Source organism: Falco cherrug, chromosome 8 (assembly GCF_023634085.1).
Source record: "Falco cherrug isolate bFalChe1 chromosome 8, bFalChe1.pri, whole genome shotgun sequence".
In the NCBI taxonomy this organism is placed as follows: domain Eukaryota; kingdom Metazoa; phylum Chordata; class Aves; order Falconiformes; family Falconidae; genus Falco; species Falco cherrug.
The window spans coordinates 35,662,859-35,688,794 of NC_073704.1; the positions used below are offsets into that span (position 1 = coordinate 35,662,859).

General features: G+C 39.4%; 1 protein-coding gene across 2 annotated transcripts in view; it reads left to right on the forward strand.

Annotated features, from left to right (window-relative positions):
- Window positions 1-331: 331 nt before the first annotated feature.
- Window positions 332-25,936, forward strand: part of MGAT5 (alpha-1,6-mannosylglycoprotein 6-beta-N-acetylglucosaminyltransferase) — a 133,171-nt gene continuing 107,566 nt past the window's right edge. Inside the window, exons 1-2 of one of the 2 annotated variants that reach the window (XM_055718081.1) lie at window positions 332-563; window positions 21,070-21,175. The gene's annotated coding sequence lies outside the window, so the exon portion shown is untranslated. The remainder of the gene's footprint in view (window positions 564-21,069; window positions 21,176-25,936) is intronic. The other variant, XM_055718083.1, reaches the window with a different exon arrangement.

The window sequence follows — 25,936 nt, forward strand, 5'->3', positions numbered from 1 at the left end:
CACCGGCGGGCTCGTGGGCGTTTCCCGCCGGAGCCGCCCTCGCACACTTACCACAGCGTGTGCGGCGGCTGCGCACCGGTGGCCGTGCCCGCTCGCGGGCGCTTTCTCCTCGCGGCCGCGGCCGCTCGGCCCCCTCAGCGCCGCGCCGCGCCGCACCTCGCGCCCCCCCGCCCGCTTCCCGCCCCTGCGGGCGCCGCGCGCGCGCTCCGCAGCCGGGCCGGCACTTTGCACACGCTCCCTCGCTCTGCCTCGGCCTGTCACAGGCGCTTCCGGCCGGGCAGGCCGTTAGCGCGCTCCCCGCCCCGCCCGCGGCCGCCGGCCGTGCCGCCTGCACACGGGCGGGCGCTGCCGTGCCGTGCTGTGCTGAGCCGCGCCGCGCGCGCCCGCCCGCGTTGGCGGCTGGCAGTTTGCAGACGCTCCCTTGCGCCCGCCCGCCTCCAGGTGGCCCGGCCCCCACGGCGGGCGCGGCGGCCGACCCTCAGCCCGCGCCGGCCTCCGCCGAGGACCATGGGCGATGCGCTCCTCCCGGTGCGGGGGGCTGCGCACAGGCGGCGCCGGAGGAGGTGAGGCGGCGCCGGGGTGCGGGTCGCAGGGAGACTGGGGCCGCGCCCAGCCCCGCTGAGGTGTGGGGGGGGGCGCCGCCGTTGCCCCCCTCAGGCCGCTGCGGCTCCGCGGGCCGTGAGGGAGAGCGGTCTCCTCAGCTCTCCCGCTGCAGCCGTGTGGGGCGGGAGCCGCACCCTGGGGGCACATCGCGTCCTCAGGGGGGCGGCCCGGCGCGGGGGAGCCGCGAGGCGGGGCCGGCGGCGGGTGCGGTGCGGAATGGGAGGGAGGGGGCTCGCCCAGGCAGTCGCTTCGGTGCGGCGGGGCCCGTCGTTGCCGCGGCCCGGCCGCCCCCGTCACCTTGCGTAACGACCTTCCGCGCCCGGCGCCGCGGGAGCGCCTCCGCGGGCGGCGGCTGTCGCCTCCCGAGCGGAGCCGGGGCCCCCGAGCTGCCTGGGTGGGGGGAGCGGGGGGACGGCCTGCGAGGGGCGAGGGGCGCGCCTCGGGGGCCGGGGCAGCGCTGGCGGAGGGTTGGCGGAGCGCGGGCGGCAGTCTGCGCCGTGGATGGGAGGGTGGCTCTCGGGGGGTGAAGTCTTTTGAAATCGGCTCCTTACGATCTGATTTACGAGCTCCCGGCTCCACCCGATGCCAGTTTTGCTTCCTCTTCAGACTTTGTAAACCTCTAGGAAGCCAATTTGCGAGAAGGGTTCCTGAAAACTGGCATCTCTCTGTCAACTGTGCGTTGGTCTGCCATGTCTGCTACTTTTTCGCCAGAGGTGCGTTGAGCTTTAGGTTGGAAATAACCGTGCTCTTCGTTTGTCGAATTCGGTATTTCTTACGCATCAGCATCATCTTGTGCATTTGATCGTAGGGATTTTTTTTGTGTGCGTCAAGTGGCTGACCTGATGTGATCACGTAGGTGTGGACCTATGTTGTACAAGAATTTTGGGGGCCCGTTTTCAGTCTCCTTCCAGTTTTGTTTTAGCAACTATTTAAGGTAAACTTGCATTTTAATATATCTTAAGGGGGAAATAAATGGCACTCAGTTTTGAGGAATGAAATCAGGGTGGAGGCATTTCTCACTGTTAACATTAGGGAGTGTAGGTTCCATGTTTTCCAGTTACGGTATAGTATCAGTCTTACCTTTTGACTGCTTATTTTCTTTGCTGGCACTGTGGTCAGTAAACTTGGGAGAATGAATTCTTAATTCTTGCATTAGGTCTTGATACATGAGTCTCTCTTGATAACTGCAGCAAGAATAGAACACTAAATGAAGGCTCACTCTTGAGATTCATGTTATTCTAGTGCACAGTCTTAGTTATCTAAAAACCTGTCACCTTGTCCCCATGAAATAGTATGATAGCTTTTTCAACAGCATGACTCATAATCCTAAACACAGGGATAGATTTTGACTTAGTGCAGTGCAAGTGCTTGATCTCAGCAAACAGCCTTGTGTGTGGAAAATGCAAGTAGGTTGCAGGGCATGTCTGGTACTGTATCTGTTCATCTTTGTCCTCAGGAGGACAGCATTTGAAGTTGTTTGTAGGCTAGGGATATGTCTTTACTCCCAAATCAACGAGGTGATCTCAGTTCTTTCAAAATAGTTTTGCCTTTTCATAAAAGACTGAAAAGCTTTCAAAAAAGGAGGAACCAGTTAGTTCTTGGTATTTATTATTGAAACCATTTTGCCTGGGGACACTGAGTCCAATTTAGTCTGAATGGGTGATTTACCTTTTTCCTTCTTCATCTCTATGTAATGACTCTGACTGTTCATGAGAAACTCTGCTTACTGCAACACCCACAGTTCACTTATAATTACTGGTGGCTGTACCAAGCCTAATAGTAGGAAAAAACCTGCCTTTTTTCTGGTGGTTTTGTTACATGTAAAGTAACTTTCACTGCTGCTTCTTGCTCTTTACCTGTATGAGGTGATGCATGGAATAGTTTACTCTTAAAATGGCCCATGGAGCAGTATGTTTAGCACGAGGAATATCTGTTCTTCATAATTTAACGTATGTAGACTGTTTTCTGTTACTGTTACGTAGAATATGGTTTTATTTTGTACAAGCAGAATAAGGATTAAATGAGAACATAAGGTTCTTCTTTTCTGGGTGATAAATCCATCCTCCTGTCCGGGAGGAAGGGAGCTTGTACAGCCTGGACTGAAAAGATGCTGAAAGACAAAGTGACTGAATATAAGAAGATCAGGTTGTTTAAGCTCCCAAAACTAAACTGCCTAAAACTTAAGAAGCAGCTAGCAACACTGGGTGCAAATCATCTACAGTCCTTAATCTGCTTCGTGAAATAGAATCTGGCAAAATAATGAAGTGTTCTGAATTTCTAAAATGACTTAGAATAATGACAATTGCTCTCCCAATTTTGTCATCTCCCCCCAACCAGATTCCCTTCCTTTCTCTTGTTTAAAAAGATATGTGCCTGAGGTAATATGTAGAATTTTATTAGCACCACTCATTTCCCTTCAAGTTTGATTTTTTTTTTTTCTGTTTTGTTCACCCTACTTTTGCTTCTGTTTAATAAAATAGCTTAGTATGCAGTTTTCTTCCTCATCTTTGCTCTAAAATTTTAATAGAACTTCAGGAGTGGTTGGTGTTAACTGCTCTTCACTGATACAATAAGTTGATTATTAGCTATGTGACGTTTTGAAGGCTTATGTGGATGCAGTGTTCATGTTTTGAGCAGGCTGAGATCTAAAGAAGACTGTCTTAATGTTTCATGAGAAAATGGCAGAGTTATTTTAGTTTTATTGATAGGAAGAGCAGTGATAAGGGAGATACAGTGGCAAATATTATTTATGGTTATTTGCCAACAGATGGTCTGACAGTGTATGCGTAGTCTCTTAAATAGATGGTGGAAAGAAATACAGTATGATGAATATAAAAAAAGGCAGGTTCTGATAGCATTTTCATTTGTCACATTATTCCCAAAGTGTATGCAGAGCTCTTTTGCTTTGCCCGGTTTGGAACCAGAGCACTACTCCAGCAACAACTCTTGGTAAGGAACATGGGAAGCATCTGCTGAAGGAAATTAACATGCTGCAGAGTGCTAATCAGCTGGGAATCTGATGAGTGGAAACTCTTTCAGGAATCAAGCAGTCTTGCTAATACTGCATCTTCAATTTCAAAAAATTATTAACTGATTTGAGTTGTTTTTTATTTATTTATTCCTCTCTACTTTTGCTGAGTTGGTATTTATGCATCTCTGCATTTCATATAACACATATGCACATGAACTTTAAACAAAAAACCACCCAACATTAAAACCTAAAAAATCTTTTCTCTTCCATACTTCAGAAGAAAAAGTGGAATATTTTATTTGCCTCTGTGTGTATGCATGCACATTCAAAGCACTTTTTTTCCTCTTTTTGCTTCCTGTTACAGGCATATGTTATTGAAGTTGTAAAGGCTTCATTATCTGTTTCTTCATTTCTTGAGAAGCCCGGACCTATAATATAATGAAGTACAACTTCTGTGAGTAATAAGGCTCATTTAGGTCATGTTTTGATAGTGGCTTGATTTCCATCACTTCTGATCCCATCTCTTTAGACTATTTCTTGTTTTTTTTCATGTAAGTTGATAACTAGAATATTGTAATTCATGGCCACAAAAATAACGTAACTGGAGTTTTATACAAACTTATATTAGTTCAGTGAAGGGTTTCAGATACTGACATAGGCTGTCTTAATTGGATGACATTTGAGGAGGAGCTACCGTAATGATGGAGAATTTGTGACAGAAGTGCTGACAGAGATGTGAGGCAGTGGCTTTTTCTAACAATGCGAAAGGGTGGATAGCCTTACACTTCTATTCAAGCTGGAACACCTCAGTAGTCTTGAGATGAATTTGTGGGGTTTTGTTCTTGTCTTCCAACAAGGAGAAGTCTTATCTGCTTTAATCAGGTGAATCTTTCAAGCCCAAGTTGTAGGCGTGAGCTCAGGCCAGTATGTAGCTCCTTTGAGGAACTTCTGCTAAGATTGTGGTATTTTCATGTCTGTGGCAGCTTGCCTACTAGGGAGACACTGGTGAAAGAACAGAGAAGAGAAAATCAGTTTAGGGGGCAGGGATTCCCTCTTACAGTATGTTAAGTAGCAGAGTCCTTTTAATGAGGAAAGCTTAAGTCAATGCTGTGATTCATTTGATTTATTATTTATGGTTTGAGTTAATCCTGTGATCGTGGCCCTTTGAGTCTCACAAGGTCCTCTTATCCTGTGAGCTAACCATATTTCTTCATACATCACACAGGCACTCCCAACTGTTTAACCTTGATTATTAGTCTAACCTACTGACATTTGTCTTACAGATTTTTATGTCCTGATAAAAGTGTGTAATCTTTGAAAGCTATTCACCACCTCTTTTGACCTTGTCCTTTAGACAAAGAGACTTATATCAGTTGCAAGGAGCAGGCAGAACCTGGTTTTACTTTTATCAGCTGTTGTTCATGCGTCATGTAGTTTGTTGCATTTCTTTGTATATAAATTTTTGCCCTATAATGTATTCCTTGTGGTTATATTTCTCTAGAATAGTTTTATAACTAAAACCCTTTCTTCACTCTTGGTAGAGTCAGGTAAAAAAGTTTGTTGCTGCTTCCTTTCCATTGTCTGTTAAGGTTGTATTCCTGCCTTCCCTAGGAAACAGGCAAGTCATACATGCACTGTGACTAGTAGAACATTTTATATAACCTGTATTGAGGTCACAGCAAAGCATTTTAAGATAGCTACTAATCAAGTAGTAGATTGCACATTGGGAAAAATTTCTTCACTGAAAGGTTTGTCAAGCAAACAGGCTGCCAGGGAAGAGGTGGAGTTACCATCCCTGGAGGTATTTAAAAGACGTAGATTTGGTGCTTAGGGACATGGTTTAGTGGTGGGCTTGGTAGTGTTAGGTTCACAGTTGAACTCAATGATCTTAAAGGTCTTTTCCAACCTAATGATTACGTGATTATAAGTCATCGTAAAATGGACAAGCTGCAGTGAATTACCATTCCTGCCTAAGTTTTATTTTGGGATATGGATTTCTTGCCCACTCCCTCCAGTTTTGGCCCCCTTCCCTTGTTTGTTCCTTTTCTGCAGGGAACTAATACAGTTCAATGCAGCTTCAGTGCAGTTTTTGGAAGTTACCCTTGAATTCTGCAGAACATGACTGTAGTATGCATGTGATATACCTGAAATATATTTTCAAGTGTTAAGGACCCATGTAACTAAACTTGTTTTTTCTCCTGCTATTATGACCTTTTTTTTGTAAAATAAAGTGTAAAGTATGTTTTGATTGAAAGTGGGCTATCTGAAATGTTTCAGTAGTCACATAAAACTTGTCTACGTAGGATATATGAGTTAAGAAAAATGCACATAACTCCTTCATTCAGTGAATCTGAACACTGATACGGTATTCATAGCAAAAATCTTTGAACAGATCATCTACCTCCTAACAAGGTTTTAAGTAACTTTGATGAGCTTTTCTTGATAGGTTCTGTTTAAGTACAGTTTGTGCAATGATGTAATTTTCTGTGTTGTAGAACAAGAAGAGTGGAGAGTGAAGAGACTAGCTTTAAGTTACTGTTGAGAAAGTTTGGTGGTGTACCGTTAGACCTCTATATCGGATATACTAATTCATCACTTTTCAGAGAAAGGTTATTAAAAAAAAAATGACACTAACACCCACCCCCCCCAAACACAAACGAAAAAACAAACCTTAGAATAAACATAATAAACATGAGGAAAGTTTCTAACCTGGTATTTATCCAGGTTTGTTTATTCATTCTATACCAAAACTTTGTAACATGATTGTACTGAATGCTAAATTTAAACTGTTTGCATGACCTAACTATAGAATGAAAGTCCCACACTGTTTCAGTGCGCTGTAGTGTGAAGGGTATTTCTGCCTAAAAGAAATGCTTCCAGTACTAATACCTCTAAAATACTACTCCAGGTAACATGAACCATGAAATAGTTTGCTTCTCCTGGTGTTGAATTGCCCATTTCGGTCTAGATGTAATTAAAGCTTGCTGTTTTTAATAATTACACAAATACACAAAATACAAAAAATACACAAAACGGAATCTTGTCTAGAAGCATTAAGCAAACAATGGCAACCAGATCTTCATCATCTTCAGATTCTCAGGGTGAGTTTTCCTTCTGTCTTGCTTTTGGTATGAATTGTACGTTAAAATGGGCCCCTTCTTCCTAAAAGAAATATAGGGTATTGTCTTGCTGTGTCTTTGTTTGTTTACCTGATCTTGGATTTTCTGAGCCACCTGGCAAAGGAGCTTTATCCCAGGCAAAAAGATAAACTAAGCAAACATGTATTACATGCCTATGAAAAAATCTGAAATGTCCTTAACATATACAATTTCACACCTATTTGGCAAACCCTTGCAGTAAAGTTAGAGCTTGACAGCAGTGTTCTCTGTAGGTACTAATACATTGTATGTGGATACAAACATTCCTATGTACTTCACATATGCAAAAAATAAAAATCAAGACACAGTTCCAAAATCCTCCAGCATCTTAATTTTTGTAATACCGTCACAATGCTGACAAAAGTGCATTTGGCAAATAGTAGACATATAGCAGATTTAAAGGTGATTTTGGCAGGGAGAGGGGCTGCAAAATGAATGGTTATTCCTTGGGTAGCAATAAGATGCTTAAAAACAAGTGAGCAAGCAGTCAAAGTAAGGCACCAATTAAATGCTGGGTTGTGGAGGGTAGGAGCAGCAAAATGACTATTTGTCAGTGTGTGTGCTGGTGGAATTTAAGATAGGAAATGTTAAAATACATACCTCTTTTGCAGGGATTGTGGAAAAAAGTTTCAGAGAGATCATGAAAACATGGAAAAAAACGTTTGGAGGACTAAACAAAACGAATTGTTTGAGAGTGGCTTTTGAAGATCTCAAATTGTTTGTCTGGAACTCAAACTAAATTTAAAAACTAAGCATTAAATTTGAATAAATCTATAGCCAAATCAAAATATCTGATGGTTTTCTTTCTCCTTATAGTTAATTAAGAATTGTCACTGCTGTATTTTGGTAGGATCTTGTCAGTGAAATCAGTATTTGCGTTTCCTGATCTGACAGAACAGGAAAAGGATGTGGAACATTCTGTATTGGGGGGGGGGGGAAGACACAAAGACTTCTCAATCTTTACCACTCAGACTTCAGCCTATGTTGTGCAGGATATTTAGCCAGAATATTAAAGCTACATTATTCCAATGAGTTCCTTAAAACATTTGTTTGGTTTTGTAAGTTCTTGTAAAAATGAACAGTTTCCTTCCCTGTATTTCTCTTCATGAAATGCAGTTTCTTAATCAGCACTATTGATCTTCCAAGAACATGGTGAAATGCAGTATCATTCTCTTTATGCTTGGTACCTATTTGTGTTATGTAGCTACTTTTCTTTTACTAGACTGAAAAAGCATACAGGAAGAGAATGCTGCAAATGCTTCCAGTGTTTTTTCTACTCAAGCTAACAGCTATTATATGATAGATAAAATCAACCAGTTCTGAATACTTAGTGTGATTTTTTTTTTTTTTAAAAGCCTGTAATCAAGTTAAATGAATATGTTATGGTTATACTTTAAAATAAAATATTAGATTGTTATTTTGAGTGGATATTTTCTGGGATACAAGCTGAGTTTACTTATAAATCAGTTCTAAAATAATATTTTTCTTTGTTTTGATATTGTAACTTCTCTTGAAAGAGAAAGATAAACTGTACTCTTTATAGATAAGATAGTAATCTGTCATTCTTGTTGGGATACTTTCCCAGATTTTTTCAGTAGCTTGGCAGTCATGTGTTCAAGGAATTGGGTAATCGGTAAAATAAAACCTTCTGACTTATAATGATGTGAGAAATGAAATTGAATTGCATGAGTGTTTGGCAAAGCAATTTGACATAGGTCTGAATCTGGATCTCAGTGGTTTGAGACTTCTGGGGAGGTTTATCAATCTCACTTTATGGCCCCAGACATTAAATCTTTGTGAAATCTTTGATTTAGTTTCTTAAGTGACTCTTCTTGGGTTCTGGTTTGATAACCTTATAGGACTACATGTGATTCCTTTGAGGAACTTTCACCTAACCTGTATTACCAAAATTTACACCAAGGTAAGTTAAAGAATATTTGAGGGAACAAGGAAGAGCTTCAGCTGGACAGTGATTAATGTTTTGGTTTCTTTTCTGGAGACCATTATAAATTGCTGCTAACTAGCAGCTGAGGGGAAGTATAATACCCAACGGAAGTTTGGAATTTTAGTTCACTAATTGATCCATGCTGGCTTCTGAGTGTCCAGTGACTGAGGAGTTGGTGCAACACTGTTCGTACATTACCAGCAGTGGTGCAGTGTGCCACTGGCCTATAGTGAAAAGAATGGATTTTTGTAATCATGTAATGAGAATTTAACTGCAGTGGGTAAAGTTCAGTACTGTTGTAAAAGGCATATTGCAGTTCACTTAAGCTCTTTTTGAGTTGATGCTGTTTAAACCTCTGGCTCTGTATATTGAAAGTAGTACAATGAGGCCCAAGTGTACACTTAAACTTTCCTTTGAGGGCTGTACTGGCTGATACAGAGCAAAAGCTTGTAACAGGTTTAACTTCTGTTCAGCTTCTATTAAAGTCTTTGTACCTTGATTCATTTCCTGATGTAGTAGTTTCTACATGTACTGGTTGCATAGCTTATGCCTTGTGTAATGTTACAGAAGAATGCCAGTATTGATTAAGATACTTAAAATGTGTATAAGAACGCTTATATACTGAGATATTGGCATGCATGTGGCCTGATCTAGAGCAAAGAAGATGGTGAATCTTAAAAAGGAAAAAAAGATTCCTTTCAAATAGCGGAGCTTGAATAATAGTATTATAATTTAAATATATGGGGAAAACTGTTCTACATAGATTTTGCATTTCTTAGATCTAAAAAGGAGGGTTAGGTGGAGATATGAAGAATCTTAATTTCTCATAATTTGGGGTTAAAACAAACAAAGGTAAATTAGCAGAGGGCTTTTTTGCCTACATTTGAAGACAGGGTTTCTACATCTCATGTATTTGCACAACTGATTTTTTCCCCATCTGCCATTAGTACTCTGTTTTGTTAGAACTGTCTTGGTCTCTATTCAGACTGTTCCTGTCTCAATTCTTGTTCTACCCTGAAGTATTGTTCCTATTGGATATGGCAAACTTTAATTCTGTTGCCCAACTGATAATCTGGTACTTCAGGATATGGTGTTCAAAATACTCTGTGTAACTTGGTGGCTTTATCACACTATTCTATAATTTGTAGTACCTTATGCTAATCAAACGTTCTGTGTGCTGATCAGAGAATTAACACTAGCATTTGGTGGTGCTTCTGTATGGGAATGTCATTGGTCTTCCTGGTCTTCACCAAGGCTGCAATTAGATAAAATTTGTGCCCTCATTGCCAACCTCTACCATTTCCTATCACTGCCTTTACGTGGCAGTGGGGTGAACTGGCTGACAAACTCTGGTGGCTGGAAGTGGCTTTCTGACATTTGGCAGCTCATGTTTCAAAATTACATCCCCTAGCTGTCTTCACCTTTTAGCTGTATAGGCTGGGGAAGGGGAGGTTGGAAAGAGATAAAAATGCCGCTTTCAATGACAATGATGGCTTGGGGTGTTTGAACATCAACCTAATTTAAAAGATTGTGTTCTTATTACTTATTAAAATCTTAGTTTAATAGAGGGTTAATATTGGTTAGAGGTCTGTCCAGTATGTCAGATGACCCCAGTTTTATCTAGCAAATGAATGTGTTGGGGTTTTTTTTGGTGGTTTTTTTTTGTGTGTGTGTGTGTGTGGTTGTGGTGGTTTTTTTGTTTGGGTTTGTTTTTTTTCCCAAAAAAAGACTTACTCTCTATAAATACTATACATTTTTATGTTTGTCTATTCAAATTAAAAAAAAAAACCACAACCAAATCAAATCATCCTTCTCAGCTTATAAATTCCTGATATACAACTCAGATTTCATGCTATTGATTTTGAATGTGTATTATGAAAGGATTTTTTTAATGAAGGTGTACTCTTGCCCTTTCACAAGTTAGAGTATTTTTAAATATGTCACCCACCTACCTTATTCTTTAAATAACTAGAATTTGACATTTCATTAAAAAGGCTGCTGATGCAGCATTTTAGTTTGGCAGGAAATACTCCAGGCACCTTACAGTGCTCAACATGTCCACCTTCCCTGTACTATGGGGATCAAGCCTACTGCTCAGGATAAAAATGTTTGTCCAGGCTGCAAAAATGCAGGATTAAGACAGATTTATTTTGTACTGACCAGCCTTGTTACCTTTGTGTTTGACAAATGGAGGAGGAAATCTGTCAAATGTTATTAGCATACTTTTTTTTTTTTGTTGTTGTTAATATATTCTCACTTGGCTTGTGTCTGTGATAAATAGAAGTGTGATCTGGTCAACTGCTGACAGTTTCCAGTTTATTACAGTGTTAAGGTCATTATTTCCTTATTAAAAAATTGTTCAGGATATCACATGAAGTACACCAGTGTTTGAGTTGTAAAACTGATTTTAAAAAAAATAATTAAAAAAAAGTGGTGAAGTGTTAGAAATTCTCCAGAATACTGGGTAACAGGTTTCAGGGGTTTGGTCATACTTTTCTTACCATCTTTGCGTGTGTCTGTCTCATTTCTTCCTTATTTTGTATAACATGAAGCATGTTCTCTTGGTCACTGCTAGCTACTTACTGCAATTACCGCTACTTCTGCTGTTTCACATCGGAAAAAACTGAAGGGCTAGTCATGTTGTGCTCTCTTTTCATTTGGCCTTCAGGAGCTATGCAGGCAGCGTATGTGTTTCTGTTGTGCTCAGCACTGGAAGCAGCCTTCCACCAGACTGTAAAGATTTTAGTGAATGTAATCTCATATTCAGCTATCTCTCAATTCTAAGTATACTTATTTGGGGTTTGGTTTTTTTTTTGTTGGTGGTGGTCAAGCTGAATTTCATTTGTGTGAGGAGTGTCCTCTGGTGTGCTTGGAAAAAAGCAAAATCTTAATCCAGACTTCTGAATGGCTTTTGCCTTTTTTCGTCAAACATCTCATCTTCAAGCATGAGATTTCACCATATGACTTGAAAATTTTCACACACATTACACTTAAGCTTTATCTCGTGCATTCAGTCCCATCCCCCCAAATGTACTTCTGAGATTTCTTTCTCGTGTTTGCGTAACCTGTTTCTTCATTAAATTATTTAGGAAATGTCCTTATTTACCGAACATGTTGGCATCTAGAATTGCACTAAAACAAAACTCCTCATCCCACCCATCCACCTAACAAACCTGGATGGATTTTTTTCTTGTACAATTAAGTTGAAGTTGATGAAGTCTCCGAACGGTTCATGTGCAGCTGTGCTGAATCTTTGTTATAATCAGCTAATAATAGGTAAAAGATGAGCTAGAACCTTTCTGTTGGATTGCTCACCACGTAATTATCAAAACAGATGATTTCAAGCAAGGACTGCATGCCTTCAGAAGGCCAGTTGATCCTGCATCTTTTTCTTTGTCACATGAATAACTCTTTTAACACAGATCCTCTTGTCTTTTTTTTCTGATACGGCTTTTTCAGCTAACTTCAGGCAACTGTCTGTAATGATTGAGGCCATTTTTACTGAAGGTCTGACTCTGCCCATGTTGCACAAGCTTTGGATCTACTGAAAATACAAGTAGCACATTGAAGAGATGAGTAATCATCAGGTGTCTTGTAGTTTGTCAGGACCTGCAGATTTTTTTCCCTGGGAGTTATTTATACCAGAATTGACTTCATATTTTTTCGAATATATTCAATATGATATTGCAGTAACATATTTGGCTTCATTATTTTAAGTGTTTGTATAGGAATCTCTTCTAAGGCTATCATTATAGCTCCCCAAAAAGCAAGTCAGGATAAACGAATGAAAATACTATGGAGAAAATGTAAGTTTGCTACTTTAAATTGTCTCAGTGGTGTGTTAGAACATAGGAAGGCTGAGCAGAGCAAGCCATCAAATAGATCTGAACTTAGACAACTTTTAAAGCATTGTCTTGTGAAATTTCTGGTAAATCTATACTGGCTATTGTGTTTTCATAATTAATCTGCTGCTTTTGTAAGCTGGCTTTTTTAAGTCCGTCTTTGAACTTTCACTGTATACAGTTTTTTGCTTGTCTAATGTGGAATTGTGAGTGTCGTAGTAGCTAGATACAGCCATGAAGCTGTGAAACCAAGTTGGGTTTGCTTTTTAGTTTTTAAACTAAATGAAGGAAAAATCCTTCAGATTCTAAAGAATCTTACAGTATGATAGGTAGAGGAAGATCTGGTGGTAGTGTTGATGAAGTTATTCTTAAGGAGTCATTAAATTAACTGGTTGGGTACTGCTCTTTAAGGTAAAGCAGACTGGAGTATGAAGAGCAGGAACAACACAGTTAATGGGAGGGAGGTTAGCAGTTAAACGAAACCTTACCTATGGGAAAAACAGCTTAGTTGCTCAACTTTGTTCCCCCCCCCCCCCCCCTCTAATTAGAGATACTGTTACGACTCTGCATGCACGTGGCTCAAATGCAGGTTTATCTACTTTCTGCAGTGGAACACAAGTGTAAGTCAGTAGGCTAAAATACGATACAGTGGTAGGATAGTCTTATGTTGGATCCTCATGGTTGTAGTTTACAAAGCAAATAGCCAGCTCTGGTTGTTGACATGTGCTAAGATAATGCCTGAAATAGTTTTCTGCAGGTTATCTGTCAAATCCTGGCTGTTACAAAGAGAAATAAATGTAGTCCAATGATGATACAGAGTTTGAAAGAGAAAGGCTTTTTGTACCAATTTATCTTCTAAAGATATTTGCCAGCACATTTCCCCAGTGAGTAGAAAGGAATGAGTATTTTCATAATGTTAGAAAATCTCTTCCTCTGTGTCTCTGCCTGTCTTTTTATTAGCTAGGACTAAACAGTAAAGAAATCCATTCAGCTGTGGTAGTATCAGCATAGTGGTCTCTCTTTTCCTCTCTGTTAGTACTACACTACTGTTTCAAGACCGTTTAAATTCTACTCAGAGCTGTAAGTGACCTTTTTGAAAGGCCTATATGCATTTATATTAGCTGCTGGACTGTAGTAATTGTCAGATGGATTGTCTGAAAGTGGATTTTTTTTTTGTTGGTACATATTTATAGATGAGTATTTGTATCTTAAGAGGTGTGAGTTTATTTCACATCTTGTGCCTTTACGTAGCTAACATTAACCTGGTTCTAGGAACATACTGCCTGATGCAGACCACAAGAATGGATGCTGAACCTGCCCTGGAGATTCAGAAGAAAATCAGCAAGTAGAAATCATTCCACCGGGCTTGCACCTTGGATACAAAGTCTATTATTTAAGAGCTTTTCATCTAATTAGACACTAGGTAGAGTGTATGGCATACTGCAACCAAATGTCATCCTTGCCACTAATGGATGTTCCTTTTGAGGCAAGCTTTCTGTCACTGTATTTGTCCTGAGAAGTCTCCTATCTTTCCCATGTTAGCTCAAAATAGTTTTCACTGTAACCATTCTGGAGATGGACAGTATTGTCTATTGGATTTCCTTTCTGATTCTGGGAACCATTTGGATTTAGGATGCTAATGAGTTTTGCAGTAGGGCATGTTCTACTATAGATGTTGGCTACAGTTTAGGGTGCAGCTATAATGTAAAGATGTGATTTAGATTGTAATCATAGCAGCTGATCTTCAGCTGTCAATGGCACCAATTGTCATAACTGGAGGTATTTTTTAGAGCTTTTTTTTTTGTGTGTGTGTGTTGTGGGAAGGAGGAGGGAGGCCGTGATGCTTACATTTAAATTACTTATAATGCATTTGTATTGTTGAAACACTAGAGAACTAACTTAATAACTAAGCTAATGTGCTTGAATGGCCCGTGGAACTCCATGACTTAACTGCTTTGTAAATCTTGTTCTCGTGATTCAGGTATTTAACAAATATATGGATACTTCATTATATGTGTGGAGTGTTTTCAAAGTATATTAATCTCTGTCTAGTGTGTGAAGGAGCTTTTAGTTGGTACACTGCAAGATTTTCTGCTAGAAGGGACCTATTTTTTTCCCTCTTCTTCCATCTGTACAACTGAACAACATCTAGACTGGCTTCTGCTGCAGTGTCAAGGAGACTTGTTAATGTTATGTTTTATGTGCCCTTTTAGAAAATACCTACTGAAGTGGATCTGGTTTTGCCTTTTTTTGGAAAACCATTTGATTTAATGGCAAGATGTCAGTTTATATGTGTAATCTACGAACTGACTTGTGCTCCCAGCCATGGAGGGAGAGAAGCTCAATGTATATGGTTGAGAACATGCTAATGAGCATGCATAGTGGAATTCCAGGACTGGTGAAAATTTAAGAGGGTAACAGTATTAAACATAGCTACGTATCTTCAGATTTTATAATCCTAATCCTTGTACAGTTCAGACAAGTGCAAAATTACCTCACCAGATTGTCTTTTTTTTTTTTTTTTTTGTTAATTTGAGAAGATGGAGGGGACAGTATTACTTAAACTGAGAAAGTTCAGAGAACTATGGTAGGCAGGTGATAACCCTCTGATGTGGTTCAGACTGAAAAACATAAGATTAAGTCCATGGCAAGGCAAATATAATCTCATTTTATAGTTATATAAGACTGTGTAAAGTGGGTCATCAGTGTTTGGGAAAACACTCCTTCATTTTTTAGGCTTTTTTTTTAACATACCAAATAAGGTGGGGGTTTTTCTCTTCCCCTTCCCACACCAGAAGGAACACTTTCCTCTAAGGACACAGATAGGATGAAGCTAAATATATCACTTGTCTGTTCTTCACCGTGTTGCTTCAGTGGTTATCACTTGTTTGAGATTTACCTTCAGAGATTCTGCCTGACATATGGTGATGTGCATAATGAATATATGCAAACATATAGCAATTTAAAATTCATTCTTTACTGCATTTGGTTTTGGTTTACAAATTGCTGTAACAATTAAAGAGATTTTGTAAACATTAATCTATGCACTTACGGGAAATTTCACCTTAATTCTTCTATTATTTGTGTGAGATGGAGAAAACAAAGCATAAGACCCTGCTTGAGAGTTGGAGTTCTTTTGTTTTCTAGTTTCAAATGTCATATAGGGAGGCTTAAGTTCCTCTTCTTTGAAAGTACCACCCTTTTCAGGGGAGGAGAGGAAGCTGATAGAGTTTGAAGGCAGTGACCTGTATTAGGCTATTTCAGATTTTTGGTTGATGTGTGTGTGTTTGGGTTTTTTTTCTGAAGCTCCAGCTAGAAGAATTTGAAGAAGGCCACACTGGGGAAAGAGGAGTGTGAGTGCATGCTTCTGTAGGAGAACAAGGCCTGAGAGATAACAGCTACAGAGGGATTTTAGGCGGAAAGGGAATGGCTTTTTCAGCAGCCCTTTAGAACTGAGAGATACAAAGGGAAGTGCACCTAAGTGTCCTCTAGACATCTGAAAATGTAGACATCAGAAAGTTCATTGTCCCTCAAACTCTTTTTTTTATATTATGTTTTAGGTAATTGGGGAAAGAACTGAAATGTTCACCTTCTGATTCATAGTGTGAACCATGCAATGGTGAGGAAAAAGAGCATGCTGCTGTAAATAATGTTCAGACTGTAGCTCTTCCTTTGATGCTCCTGGCTCTGTCAGAATTGGTATAATTGGTTGCCAGGAATGGGAGTTTTGTCCAAAAAATCCAGCTTGCAGCTTCTGATGATTGAGATAATTTACTTTGACTTTCTATTCGGTAGCTAAGTTCTATTAATCCAGCTTCTAGTTCATCCTGTATTTAAATTCTTTATAGAAGTTGCCACTAATTTTTTTCAGTTTGTGCTGAAAACTGCATGTTGGCAAATAAACAGGTAGCCATTAAAATACACATCAAAAGAGCATCCATTCAAGCTTTATGCAGAGCCTTTGATCAAGTACTTGATAGTAAGTCCTGATGTTGGTATGCTGAGCCAGAGGATTCTGTTTCTACCAACAGAATGATGGTAGAAAAGATTCCTGCAATCTTGATGGAGGGGCTGGTTTATACTGTCTGAACTATGTTAATCAAAATAGCCAAACTAGCTTTGTATTTGAAAGAGCAAATTACCCAACTTGGACTGAAGTGTCTAGGATCACTCAGGTTAATTCCATGTGAGGAGGCAGTGACTTCTGGTTTAAGTCTGCTGGCACAGATGGATCCAGAATAGCTCATGTCTTCCTGGCCTCAGCCTGTCACACTCTGAAATTTAAGCTGTGAATACTGAATTGCATCTTGTATATGATTCACATTTATCAAATCACAAAACTGTTTTCTCCTTCACTCTTTCCACTATTTTGACTTCACTGCAATAGCTTCTGTTACCAAAAATGGCTCCTGGTAAGCACGAGCACTTTTTGTTTTCTAAATTCTTCATCATCAGGAAGAGTCTTAAGAATTTGCTTATACTGTATTGGGAAGTAAGAAGAAAGAGATGAAGAACTGAACGAGTGAAAAACACTAATGGTTCCTTAATACTAGCTGTGCTGTAGAATATTGGGGGGTGTGGAGAAAGGGAAAAGAAGGGGTAAAAGCATATGCTAATTTGAGCTGAAGAAGTTGAGGTCGTTCCATAGTCAATACAGAGGGTGAGGCTTTTGGGGCTGCTGCTTGGAATCACTCCATAGAAGGGAGAGAAGGGCGAAGCTAAACAGCTCTTTGCTACTAAAAGATACAATTTCTCCTTTTTGTTTTCACCAGCTGTGATACACACCTGACCCATCTGTTAGACAGCTTGGTTTACAAAACAAGTAGAAAGCCAACATAAGAAAAAGGCTTTATTTGTTTTCATGGTATGAATCAGCTTGTCCAGGGATCTGTTGATTTGGCACCTCTAGCACAAAGGAGGGTGTGAGAGTAAGTGGCTCAGAGCAGGATGAGGAGTGTGGACTGAGATTAACGGCCCCCGGCTGTGAGCTCTTGGCTTGGCTCAGCTGTCTTCTGTGGCTGGACCCTCTTGTGGGTCTCGAGGCCTCTGAGGGCCCCAGCTGTCTTCACTGACTATGGAGGGACACAATGAACTGCAACTTCCCCTTGTGTTGTGGTGGCAACAGTGGCTGATGTTGTCATCTTTGAACATTACCTTTTCCTTCCCCTTCTTTCACCCTCTGTAGTCTTGATTTTAATTTTTTTATTTGAAAACAGGAGACATGCTAGTCTTAGAAAATCTTTATACCTTGTTAGGTATTAAGTCGATAACCAAATGATGGGGGGGGGTTCTGTGGCATAAAAAAGGCTGACTTTTAACTTCTCATTTGTTTCAGTAGTGCCACTGCTATCTGTGTTGTTAGATACATCTGTGCTACTGATGCTGCAGATTTTTTTTGTAAGCAAATCCTTAAAAGGAAGCAGTATCCAGAATTTTTGCTTTAAGGCTATGCTAAAGAAGAATGCACTTAAGATATACTGCTGAGTGACAGAGTCCTGTCACACCTGTAGCAGTGTCAGAGTTCAGTGCCAAGCCTAGTGAAGCTGCCTTTCACTTGTATCACATCTGGGTTCTTTGCATTTTGGCAAGCAGTCAAAAACTGATTTAGCTGTTTACAGGAATTAAGCATTGCACTCAGACATCGTAACTCAAAAGACTGTGTCCAGTGTATGGTGTGAAATTAATCAAAAGGAATGAAAATTAATGACCTGCTGTGGTGCCATCCATCAGGATATCGCTCAGCAGGTGTGAAATTAACTTGCCTTGACTGTGGATTAAATTTAACGGCATGACGTAAAACTACAGAAACTGTTTCTGTTATTACTAGGGAGCAAGCAAGTGTTTTTAAAGATTCCAGCCTAATGAACTGCTTACGCCATACAGTGGATAGCCCCATGACCATTTAACAGCATGAGTTTAGATTATGTTCCCTAAGAAGATCAAGTATTACAGTATCAGTAAAAATTGTTAAAAAGGCAGGCCACAGAAATGCGGTTTTAATTTCTATAATTACTGTGCACCAGATGGTGGACATATACTTTTTTCCAACATAAGTACTTCAGCTCAAATGTAAGCAGTTGTGATCTTTATTTACAATTCATTGGTTTTTATCCTAGGTGACCAAAATTTCTTTATTATGGCCTATTATGGTGACCTTCAAAGAAATATGTAGGTAAAACTTTACTACTGTTTGCTGTAGTGACAAAAAAGCCTTTACCCCACCTCCCCCACCCCCCATCTTAATTATGAGGATAACAAAGCTACCTACTAATGTTAACTACCCACTAAACATTAACTACCTGCTAACTTTATTTTGGAATAAGTATCTAATATTAGATTATGTACTTAAAGCATTTGGTAAATCCTAGTTAATTTAAACATTGGTTCTGAAAGAGCAGTACTACAAAGATGCAAAATACATTACAGGTTATCAACAGCTCAAGAGAAATGAGGAGGATGAAGAAAATGTATTTCCCAATTTGAGTCTAAAGATCTTTGTATTCTGCCAACTATTTTCTTCTTCTGTCCCATTGTATTTCCTTATGTGTATGTGCTTTTTCCTCTATAGTTGCCCTGGTAATTATTTTTTCAATTTTCTTAAATGGATTATTTATCACTCTTATGGAAGCTTCCCTTGACGACTTAGTTCTTAGTGGATTTTTACTGAATATACCTTGAATATGCTCCTCTAAAATGTTCGGGTCATCTCAGTCCTTTTTAGCACTCCTGATTTTTTTGCCCTTGGCAGAAAATAGTTGTGTGTGGTTTTTCTCGTCTCTTACCCCAAGTCTTCCTCTTAAATTCTGAATATGCATTTCCAAGAGCTAAGGAAGTTGCATGTTTGTGATTAGGAGGAAGACTTAGCTGTAACTTGCACAGTAGTTTTCTTTGAAGTAGGGCTGGCACACGTCCATTAATATCTTTGCAGGATAAGACGTCCATGGCATATCGGCACATACTTGATTAGCTGGTCTTTGTAAATGGATCAGTTTGACCTCTTATTAAGGATTATTTGTGCTTTGTAAAAGAAGTACTTTTTTGTTTAAGTATTGCTGATCAAAAAGCTGTTAGAGTAAGAGAAGGTCTGATTAATGCTTCACAGTTGTGGTAACACAGTTCTTTGGAGTTTGTGTCAAAAGGCAATTCTGACATTAAAGTTTAGTAAAATTGTGTTTATTCATAAAAAATATGATGTAATTGCTGAGAAATGTTAGGATTGTTTTAGAGTTATCCCACTCAGTTGCCGTGCCACTGGCAGTACTTTCCTCAAGGGTAAACCCATAAGCAGTAGATCTAGGATCACAGGATCTGCACTGTTCTGGAGCTTAAATGAAGAGCTCTGTAGTCCTGAAAAATATTCATCTGGGTACAGCTGACAAGACACTTTAGAGGTTTCTTCTTTCTCTGAAGAGAAACATCAGTCTCAGTACCCATTTCAAAATAAGGAGGTAAGTCATGGAGGCCTAATGCTTTATAATGCTACAAGCATTAATAATGTGGGTCAAGCTTTTAACAGTGAATAACGGTTAGATGATTACCAGAACATATTTCAGCTGGAGCTTTGGGCTGCTTCCTTTTCCTGCATTAGAAAATTAATATTTTAATATGACTGTCTAAACAAACTTGCTCTTAAAGCTTAGATTGTAACATGATGCTCTTGCAGCCTTGCCTATACTGAAATCAGCTCTTGGACACTGGGCTCGGTTGCTTGCCTGCAATTTGAGTTTTACATTACTGGGTTTATTTAATTGTACTCCTGCCTGTTTCTTGTTGATGGCTTTTATAGTTGCCTAAGCTTTTACATTAATTTGTAGCCCTGGGGGGAGGTGCAGAGAGAAGAGGGAAAGAGGTAAGTTTAACACTTTCTGTGGAATTTCTCTGCTTTTTGAAGAGTGAAAAGTGAAAGGCCAAGCCAGGAGTGCTGTGGAAGCAAGAGAATTGAACTGTCCTGGCAAGTTTTTTTGTCAGTCCATTTTGCCAGGAAGAAGGCCTTGCACATCTTGTTTCCGTGACAGGCTATGGAAATTGGGTTACACAGCTCTTCATTGTACCTTGCATTCAAACTGAGTTTGTGTTGGCTATTTTTGCCATTTGCTTTATCCTCTCATATCTATAATATCTTACCATGAGGAAGCATGAAGGTGATTATGATGTCTTCACAGCAATCTTTTGTTTTGTATGCAGCACTACTAGATTGTGGTATGAAGAGAACTCTGATTTCTCTACATTGCCTGTAACAAGAATATGCAGAATTGGTCTGTCAGCGTGCTCAGGGTTAAGCAGTGTGATGTTAAATGCCTAGAAGTATGGGTTCCTGAGGAGATATATGGATTTCTCTTGATCCAGAATGACTGAGGACTGCAGCTGAAATTAGCAGATGGTCCATTGTAAGCAAGTTGATCCAAGGGAGAAAAAAAAAAGGAACAGTGTCAAACAAAACCCCTGCTTGTTCAGTGTGATTTGCACAACAGATACTGACCCAAATAGGAGAAGGGGAACTGTCTCTTCTGGTTACATCCTATGTTTACAGATGATTTGTTCATGTTCCAGGTTATGCTGACAACACTTTAGTTTCTGAGGACCTCAGAGCACATGAGGAAAGAGAGCTTGTGTCTGCTAGCAAGGATGAGGCGGTAGCCACTGTTTAAATCATCAGGTAGGGTTTTGTCTTTTTTTGTGGTTCTGTATTGAGGAGTGAAGATTTTGTTTGGCTTTTCTCATGACATTTTCTGTATTTTCTCAAACTGCAGTCAATAAATGTCCCTTCCCAAAGGAATTGCCAGTCTGTAGACTTGTGATTGTTGTTGTAACTCAGCCAAGGAGAGATAGAAACTTGTTATATAACAAGTAAAAAATGATGATATTTAATAAGAGGTTCGTTTTGCATGGCAAAAAAAATATTGTTTAATTAGCAATCAAACCACTTACTTTGCCCTCTAGTTCATTATGTGTTAAGTAGTTTTATGCCACTGATTCATATAGCTCATTACAACTCATAAATGTCACCATAAAATTAGTCAAAATAAGAGTGTTAAAGTGTCTTGCTGACGTTAGTTATCCAGTTGGTTTGGTTTTGGTGACAAGTTTGTAGATAAAGTGTGAATTTTATAGTTGAAGATGTCGTAGAACTTGGATAGCATGCTGCTTCTCGTTATGGAAAGAGACAGCCTGTATCTAAAAGCTGTAGCTGAGGCTTTTTTCCTGGTCATAACTAATACCTGCCTCTCCTTGTCAGCAGTGTCAGTCCGTGTACTGCACCGAGTTTAAAAGCAATGGATGCAATGGTGATAATTGTTAGTAAGTTGGTGATGCCACTTCTGGGAACAAAGTAGCAATGATGTGCTTTCATTGACTCTGTGTTCTTTGCCCAGATGGCAGTCAGTCAAGATTTGGACCATAACAGTGTAAGCTGAAGTGGCCACTTCTTTAATAGTGCATTCTGATGCTTTCCAGATGCAAATTATTGTATTGTGCTCAAATACTTTACATGTAGGCAAGGTTCTGGAGTCTGCATTTTAGAAGACTCTTGACATTGTGAAAAGGAAACCAGGCTATAGTACAGAAAGTGATTTGCATCAATCATTTAATCAGTTAATCAAACACTTGATAATTATCACTTGCTATTAAAATAAAATTTTATGACTTGATAATATAATAAAAAGTCTCAGTACTTTACAATATCAGGTTGTAAGAATAATAAACAGATAATGTCTGTTGGTAGGTGACACTGGAAGATTTTATGCAGGGTATATGTTTTTGTAAATTCCAGTTAAGTTAGCAGGAGAACTCTTTGAGGCTAAACTTTCAGACTGATTTATTTTGACAGATTCAGGGTCCAGATCTCTTGATACATACAGTAGTGTCAGCTCCAGTTTCCACAGCCCTACAGATGTCAGTGATTTTTATATGGCTTCACATCAATAGATTTCAAAGATTTGGGGATGTTATATGCTGCTTATTATATTTTATATCTAGTAAATGGGGTATGGGAACATACAGGGATAGTCAGCCAGTGGCTGAGTCACATAATACATCACAAGTTTTAGTGTGCAGCTCATGTGTGAAACGAGGCTATAGATGTACAGAATTTAGAAATGAACAGCTTCTCTGGTCTTACTGGGATTGATGTAGGTAGGCTATGTCAAGCTGCTAGAAATTAGGCACAGAATTTGGTCAAGAAAGAAATTGTATTGTCAGATGGCAGTGTCAGAAGTACTGCTACCTGATCCCAGATAATTTTAAGGAAACTCTAAAGCAGTCTGGTAGGTAGCTTTTCTTTGTTTGCTTGACAGGGGGTACATTTAGAGATGTATGTTGTAAGTGACTGAAGATAAACTTTTTAATATGCCTTTTTTTAAACTGTAACATTAAACTGGATTGTCACTTCTAGTTAGTCTCTGTTCAAAGACAGATCTCTGTTTTCAATAATTCATGTGGAAACTATGAAAGATTTAAAATGTGACAGCTCTGAAATAAGGAGATTGATGCTACTCTAGTGTGATCTGATTTGGATTCTGACCTAATTTCTTATAGTTAGTGATTGGTATAGGACTCTGGGGGGTACATGGGCTTAGGACTTTTGGAGATTATTGGCTGATATTTTTAGGTTACGAGCTAATCCTGTTTAGGAATAGGATTTTCATCTGAAAACTGACAAGTCCTTAAATTCTTCCTGTTTTGCTTTAGAATGACGACTGGGAAGTGTACAGAAAAAGCAAAGGATTGTTTGCTTATTACTAACTGTCGTCTGCTGTGGCTCCCTTCTACATGATGATTTTCTGTGTGCATGGGTTTAAAAGTTGCTGTTTTTCTTTAATGCTTAAACAAAAGGAAAATCTTAAATTGAGGTTGTTAATTTTGCACACACTCTAAAAGAGGTATTGAAGAGCACTGTGTACACGTTGCTCCAAAAATGTTTTGAGCCTTTCCTTTTGGATTTTTCTTATGTTGCCTTGTAGCTGTTTGCAAAGCGTTCAGACTATAGATAAACTAAGAAATGCAAATTCACAGTTCCATTTGCTTACTCAACAACTGTGTTTCATATATAAATGCTATCTTCCAGATGTTTTCTCTTTGGTAGTAGTTGCTTTCTTGTGCTTGTAACGTATGGCAGAGAGAACCTAGTTCTTCAATTCTACATTTAGTGTGGGGTTGCCATCTACTTTGTGTGTTAACTTGGAAGGTAAGCATTTTGTCACCTGTTTCTACAGATTGAGCCCAGAATGCTTACCAGTCCTATGTATGAGGTCGTCTTTGTGAATTTTTATTAAACTTTACAAAAAGTGTAAAGAAGCAGAAAGATAAAGGCCATTGCAGCTTTAATGTTGGATTATAGCTCCTGTAGCTGTTTTGTTTCCTTTTTGTTGTACGTGTCTTGATGGGAAGAGAAGCCAAAGCAAGGTGGAGAAAAGAGAATTTGCACTAGAAGTGTAATGTGTATGAGTAACACTATGTGGTATTGAAAATACTGCTCAGACTGTGGTTGTTCTTGCTGGTTTGGCATGCTAATTATGAACAGGTTTAGCCCTTTTTAGTGAAAGGGCATATATTGGACCAAGCTTGATGTAAATTTCTGTGGGGCCTCCCCACCCCAAGACTTACTGCATCAAAAGAGGCCTTACGTTACGTACTTTGTATACTGAAATCTCTTCTATTGCTGTTACACAGCAAATTCCCATGATGGCTTGGTGAGGTCATCATCTCATTGGTAATGGGGACTGAAGTGAAAGGGAGGGGAGTAGGAGGATGTCGCATTTACATGGGCGATGTTATGCCTTACATGACATCCCTGCCTCCTAGCACACACAGTTATAATCATACTCTTGTCTCCTGAAAGCAGAAAAGGCTGCATTTCTGTGGGCAGTGTTAACAGGGAGAGAGCAGCTAACTCCCAATAGTTCTCCCACACAAGTCAAGGCAGATTTTGCAGTGCTGCAGATTGGTGTGGTTTTTATCCCCTGTCCCCCCCCTTCCATACCAACTCTTAAAGTGTTATTTATGGTGATTTCGAGGAAGAAACTGATTCCGCTATCCCTCATCAAACAGCAATTGGGATGGATGGAGTATTAGCTCTCACTAAGGTTTCCTATGCTTCCTTCGGTCCTTCAGAACTGCCTTAACAACTGTCCATATCTACTTCCTTATCATCTTCCTTTTCCTTCCTCTTTCCTCTCCAGTTTGTGTATATCACTTGTGGGTTTTTATTTGCTCCTGCTATATAGAAATAAATAATATTAAATATTTGCAGAACTTGATTGATTTGTGAAAGTTTTCTAAATCTGAAAAAGCTGAAGCTGTAGAGAATTGGCAGACTGATTTAATTATCTGTATGCAGCTGATCTGAATATTGCATAAACCACACAGAGCTTCAGCTTTCTGCTCTTTACTTACCTGGTTTAGATATACTGGCAGTGTTCACATGGAAAGAAGCTGTGCTGCCCAGGTACCCAAGGTGTTTGGATTTTTTTTTTTATTTTTTTTAATTGCACAACTCAGATTGTGAGGCATGAAAAGGAGGCTGTTTATGGGAATAGTTTTGACTTAATTTATATGAGTATATAAAGCACATTCATTACACTGGGGAGACTTCTGTCTGTTTTAAGAGCTGCTAGTCAAGTTCTCCTCATTTCCAGCATATTCCTGAAGAGTCCATATTTGTACGGATACTTGGGAACAGACGTTTTAAAGTAGAATTTTGAAGTTCTTAAAAGTCAACACAGGAAAACCAGAATCCTTCTCTGAGGATGAAGGTACTACTGAAAAAAGATAATGGGAAGATGGCTGTTTAGAAAGGGACCTGCAATAAGGCAACAGAATATAGTACATCTAAGGTTAAATATGAGACTTGACCAAATTTGTCTTTAATTGCTTAGGATGAAAGTAGATGCTTTTCACATGCTTAATGATACTAATAATTGATAATAATGAAAAATAAATGTGCCATGTATTTTGGGGCTGTCTGGAAACAGAATGGGCTTTGTAGTACCCTGCATAAAATTTCATTGATAAAATGCTGTAATTGTAGAAAGCTGTTGAGTGGAGTGATGTCTATAACTATCCTTTCTTTCATACTGGAGATGCAGTTCTTTCAATGCAGTTTTGAAAGACTTGTGTCATTTACTTGGCTTAATCCAGCCAATTTTTATGGCCAAAATACATTTACTTGCATCTGACACTTGATAAAAGTTGGGTTGATGAAGGGATGCTTGTTGCTTGGAAAAAAAAATGCAAGATTTTAATGGCTTTTTCTAGTAAAAGGTGCAAGAATTGTGGTATTGGCTCTAAAATTCTTTATCTGTATGGGTTGTTAGTAAAAGCCACCTGTAAACCAAATAAGATGCTTGGAATAGATTTGAAGCATGAAACTTATTCATTCACTGAAGTTTTAGTAAGCCTTTAAAAGTCCATACAGTATATG